This window comes from Choloepus didactylus, chromosome 14 (assembly GCF_015220235.1).
Source record: "Choloepus didactylus isolate mChoDid1 chromosome 14, mChoDid1.pri, whole genome shotgun sequence".
Classification (NCBI taxonomy): Eukaryota; Metazoa; Chordata; class Mammalia; order Pilosa; family Megalonychidae; genus Choloepus; species Choloepus didactylus.
The window spans coordinates 50,324,773-50,330,772 of record NC_051320.1 but is presented as its reverse complement, the minus strand read 5'-3'; positions in this window follow the sequence as shown (position 1 = coordinate 50,330,772).

Below are 6,000 nucleotides of genomic sequence, written 5' to 3'. Positions count from 1 at the left end.
TTCAATTCCTAGTGTTCTAAATGTTTTTATCAAGAACAGTGCAGAACTTCTGGGAAGATGGTGGAGTAGGCGAGATAGAACAGATTTCTCCTCCATGAAAGAAACTAGAGAGGGGTCAGAGGATGCCAGGACCTCGGTTTCAGGGTATGACTGGCCATAGAGAGTCCCCCACAATACATGGAGGGGACATGGACAAAAACGTGGAGAGACAGTACCTCAAGGGATAGGGTGCGTGTGTTTGGCTGGGTCCTCCTCCTGGACAGCAGCAGCAAGACAAACTCCAGGCAAGGGAGTAAGCAGTGGCTCTCCACTCCTGTGCACCCACCTTAACAGTTGGCTGAGGAGGTGATCATCCATAGTCAGACAGTGGGGAGCTCCCATGACGGAACCAGGGAGGCAGCATTTACTCTACCCCATGGAAGTCTGGGGGCACTGGGAAGAAGCGGGGCTAGGAGAGGGCACCATACCAAGGCATCAGGAGCCCCTCCCACATCACAGAGGCTCTTGCGCACACAGCAGGCAGGAATGGGCAGGTAGGGCCCACATTCCATCTGTGGGGTGCCCTTGAGTGAACTCCCTGGCAAACTGCTCAGGGCCACCATCGCAGCCCCAAGGCAGACAGTCCCCAGTGCACACAGAGAACTGGTGTATTGATTGGATTCCCACCTGGTTTGGACTCTGCCCACCAAACAGGTGAAGCTCAGAGAAGACCAGCTTGAGAGTGCCACCTGCTGGTAGGATAGGAAAACTGCACTCCAGAGAGCTATAGCTCTCCCAAATTATATATAACTGCTCAAATAATCCTGCATTTCCCAAAATAACCTTATCAAGACAAGCAAATGCCCCAAAGCCAATAGCAAATCACAAAACTCTTGAAGAATCTGGAAGATATAGACAAGCAAAACAAACAAATTAAAAAGATGGAAGAGACACAAAATTTGGAGCAATTACAGGAGTACAAACAAATTTCCAAAGCAACTTCAATTAGATGACTAAAGATAAAAAGGGAATCAAGAAGAGTCTAGAAGAGCATAAAGAAGAATTTAAAAGAATAAATTTAAAAATAGCAGATCTTATGGAAAGAAAAGACACTGTGGATCAAATTAAAAATATACTAGAGGAGAGGCGGGGCAAGATGGCGGACTGGTGAGCTGTATGTTTTAGTTACTCCTCCAGGAAAGTAGGTAGAAAGCCAGGAAGTGCGTGGACTGGACACCACAGAGCAATCTGACTTTGGGCATACTTCATACAACACTCATGAAAATGTGGAACTGCTGAGATCAGCGAAATCTGTAAGTTTTTGCGGCCAGGGGACCCGCGCCCCTCCCTGCCAGGCTCAGTCCCGTGGGAGGAGGGGCTGTCAGCTCCGGGAAGGAGAAGGGAGAACTGCAGTGGCAGCCCTTATCGGAAACTCATTCTACTGATCCAAACTCCAACCATAGATAGACTGAGACCAGACACCAGAGAATCTGAGAGCAGCCAGCCCAGCAGAGAGGAGACAGGCATAGAAAAAAAACAACAATGAAAAACTCCAAAATAAAAGCGGAGGATTTTTGGAGTTCTGGTGAACATAGAAAAGGGGAAGGGCAGAGCTCAGGCCCTCAGGCTCATATGCAAATCCCGAAGAAAAGCTGATCTCTCTGCCCTGTGGACCTTTCCTTAATGGCCCTAATTGCTTTGTCTCTTAGCATTTCAATAACGCATTAGATCTGTGAGGAGGGCCCTTTTTTTTTTTTCCCAATCCTTTTTTCTTTTTCTAAAACAATTACTCTAAGAAGCCCAATACAGAAAGCTTCAAAGACTTGCAATTTGGGCAGGTCAAGACAAGAGCAGAACTAAGAGAGCTCTGAGACAAAAGGCAATAATCCAGTGACTGAGAAATTTTACTAAACACCACAACTTCCCAAGAAAAGGGGGGTGTCCGCTCACAGCCATCATCCTGGTGGACAGGAAACACTCCTGCCCATCACCAGTCCCATAGCCCAGAGCTGCCCCACACAACCCAGTGTGACAGAAGTGCTTCAAATAACAGGCACACTCCACAAAACTGGGCGTGGACATTAGCCTTCCCTGCAACCTCAGCTGATTGTCCCAGAGTTGGGAAGGTAGAGCAGTGTGAATTAACAAAGCCCCATTCAGTCATCATTTCAGCAGACTGGGAACCTCCCTACACAGCCCAGCAGCCCAGAACCGCCCTGGGATGACGGCACTCACCTGTGACATAGCACAGTCATCCCTCAACAGAGGACCAGGGGGTGCACGGCCTGGAAGAGGGACCCACTTGCAAGTCTCAGGAGCCATACACCAATACCAAGGACTTGTGGGTCAGTGGCAGAGACAAACTGTGGCAGAACTGAACTGAAGGATTAGACTATTGCAGCAGCTTTAAAACTCCAGGATCACCAGGGAGATTTGATTGTTAGAGCCACTCCCACTCCCTGACTGCCCAGAAACACACCCCATATACAGGGCAGGCAACACCAACTACACACACAAGCTTGGTACACCAACTGGACCCCACAAGACTCACTCCCCCACTCACCACAAAGGCAAAGCAGGGGAGAACTGGCTTGTGGAGAACAGGTGGCTCGTGGACGCCACCTGCTGGTTAGTCAGAGAAAGTGTACTCCACGAAGCTGTAGATCTGATAAAATAGAGATAAGGACTTCAATTGGTCTACACATCCTAAAAGAACCCTATCAAGTTCAGCAAATGCCACGAGGCCAAAAACAACAGAAAATTATAAAGCATATGAAAAAACCAGACGATATGGATAACCCAAGCCCAAGCACCCAAATCAAAAGATCAGAGGAGACACAGCACCTAGAACAGCTACTCAAAGAACTAAAGATGAACAATGAGACCATAGTACAGAATACAAAGGATATCAAGAAGACCCTAGAAGAACATAAAGAAGACATTGCAAGACTAAATAAAAAAATAGATGATCTTATAGAAATTAAAGAAACTGTTGACCAAATTAAAAAGATTCTGGACACTCATAGTACAAGACTAGAGGAAGTTGAACAACGATTCAGTGACCTGGAAGATGACAGAATGGAAAATGAAAGCATAAAAGAAAGAATGGGGAAAAAAATTGAAAAAATCGAAACGGACCTCAGGGATATGATAGATAATATAAAACGTCCGAATACAAGACTCATTGGTGGTCCAGAAGGGGAAGAAAAGGGTAAAGGTCTAGGAAGAGTATTCAAAGAAATTGTTGGGGAAAACTTCCCAAATCTTCTAAACAACATAAATACACAAATCATAAATGCTCAGCGAACTCCAAATAGAATAAATCCAAATAAACCCACTCTGAGACATATTCTGATCACACTGTCAAACACGGAAGAGAAGGAGCAAGTTCTGAAAGCAGCAAGAGAAAAGCAATTCACCACATACAAAGGAAACAGCATAAGACTAAGTAGTGACTACCTAGCAGCCACCATGGAGGCAAGAAGGCAGTGGCACGATATATTTAAAATTCTGAGTGAGAAAAATTTCCAACCAAGAATACTTTATCCAGCAAAGCTCTCCTTCAAATTTGAGGGAGAGCTTAAATTTTTCACAGACAAACAAATGCTGAGAGAATTTGCTAACAAGAGACCTGCCCTACTGGAGATACTAAAGGGAGCCCTACAGACAGAGAAACAAAGACAGGACAGAGAGACTTGGAGAAAGGTTCAGTACAAAAGAGATTCAGTATGGGTACAATAAAGGATATTAATAGACAGAGGGGAAAAATATATATGACAAACATAACCAAAGGATAAGATGGGCTGATTCAAGAAATGCCCTTCACGGTTATAACGTTGAATGTAAATGGATTAAACTCCCCAATTAAAAGATATAGATTCGCAGAATGTATCAAAAAAATGAACCATCAATATGTTGCATACAAGAGACTCATCTTAGACACAGGACAACACAAAGAAACTGAAAGTGAAAGGATGGAAAAAATATTTCATGCAAGCTACAGCCAAAAGAAAGCAGGTGTAGCAATATAATCTCAGATAAAATAGACCTTTAAATGCAGGGATGTTTTGAGAGACCAGAAGGCCACTACATACTAATAAAGGGGCAATTCAACAAAAGAAATAACAATCGTAAATGTCTATGCACCCAATCAAGGTGCCACAAATACATGAGAGAAACACTGGCAATACTAAAGGAAGCAATTGATGTTTCCACAATAATGTGGGGAGACTTCAACACATCACTCTGTCCTATAGATAGATCAACCAGACAGAGGACCAATAAGGAAATTGAAAACCTAAACAATCTGATAAATGAATTAGATTTAACAGACATATACAGAACATTACATCCCAAATCACCAGGATACACATACTTTTCTAGTGCTCATGGAACTTTCTCCAGAATAGATCATATGCTGGGACATAAAACAAGCCTCAGAAAATTAAAAAAGATTGAAATTATTCAAAGCACATTCTCTGACCACAATGGAATACAGTTAGAAGTCAATAACCATCAGAGACTTAGAAAATTCACAAATACCTGGAGGTTAAACAACACACTCCTAAACAATCAGTTGGTTAAAGAAGAAATAGCAAGAGAAATTGCTAAATATATAGAGACGAATGAAATGAGAACACAACATACCAAAACCTATGGGATGCAGCAAAAGCAGTGCTGAGGGGGAAATTTATAGCACTAAACACATATATTAAAAAGGAAGAAAGAGCCAAAATCAAAGAACTAATGGATCAACTGAAGAAGCTAGAAAATGAACAGCAAACCAATCCTAAACCAAGTACAAGAAAAGAAATAACAAGGATTAAAGCAGAAATAAATGACATAGAGAACAAAAAAAACAATAGAGAGGATAAATATCACCAAAAGTTGGTTCTTTGAAAAGATCAACAAGATTGACAAGCCCCTAGCTAGACTGACAAAATCAAAAAGAGAGAAGACCCATATAAACAAAATAATGAATGAAAAGGGTGACATAACTGCAGATCCTGAAGAAATTTAAAAAATTATAAGAGGATACTATGAACAACTATATGGCAACAAACTGGATAATGTAGAGGAAATGGACAATTTCCTGGAAACATATGAACAACCTAGACTGACCAGAGAAGAAATAGAAGACCTCAATCAACCCATCACAAGCAAAGAGATCCAATCAGTCATCAAAAATCTTCCCACAATAAATGCCCAGGCCAGATGGCTTCACAGGGGAATTCTACCAAATTTTCCAGAAAGAACTGACACCAATCTTACCCAAACTCTTTCAAAACATTGAAGAAAATGGAATACTACCTAACTCATTTTATGAAGCTAACATCAATCTAATACCAAAACCAGGCAAAGATGCTACAAAAAAGGAAAACTACTGGCCAATCTCCCTAATGAATATAGATGCAAAAATCCTCAACAAAATACTTGCAATCGAATCCAAAGACACATTAAAAAATCATACACATGACCAAGTGGGGTTCTTCCAGGCATGGCAAGGATGGTTCAACATAAGAAAATCAATCAATGTATTACAACACATTAACAAGTCAAAAGGGAAAAATCAAATGATCATCTCAATAGATGCTGAAAAAGCATTTGACAAAATCCAACATCCCTTTTTGATAAAAACACTTCAAAAGGTAGGAATTGAAGGAAACTTCCTTAATATGATAAAGAGCATATATGAAAAACCCACAGCCAGCATAGTACTCAATGGTGAGAGACTGAAAGCCTTCCCTCTAAGATCAGGAACAAGACAAGGATGCCCGCTGTCACCACTGTTATTCAACATTGTGCTGGAAGTGCTAGCCAGGGCAATCTGGCAAGATAAAGAAATAAAAGGCATCCAAATTGGAAAAGAAGAAGTAAAACTGTCATTGTTTGCAGATGATATGATCTTATATCTGGAAAACCCTGAGAAATCGACGATACAGCTACTAGAGCTAATAAACAAATTTAGCAAAGTAGCAGGATACAAGATTAATGCGCATAAGTCAGTAATGTTTCTATATG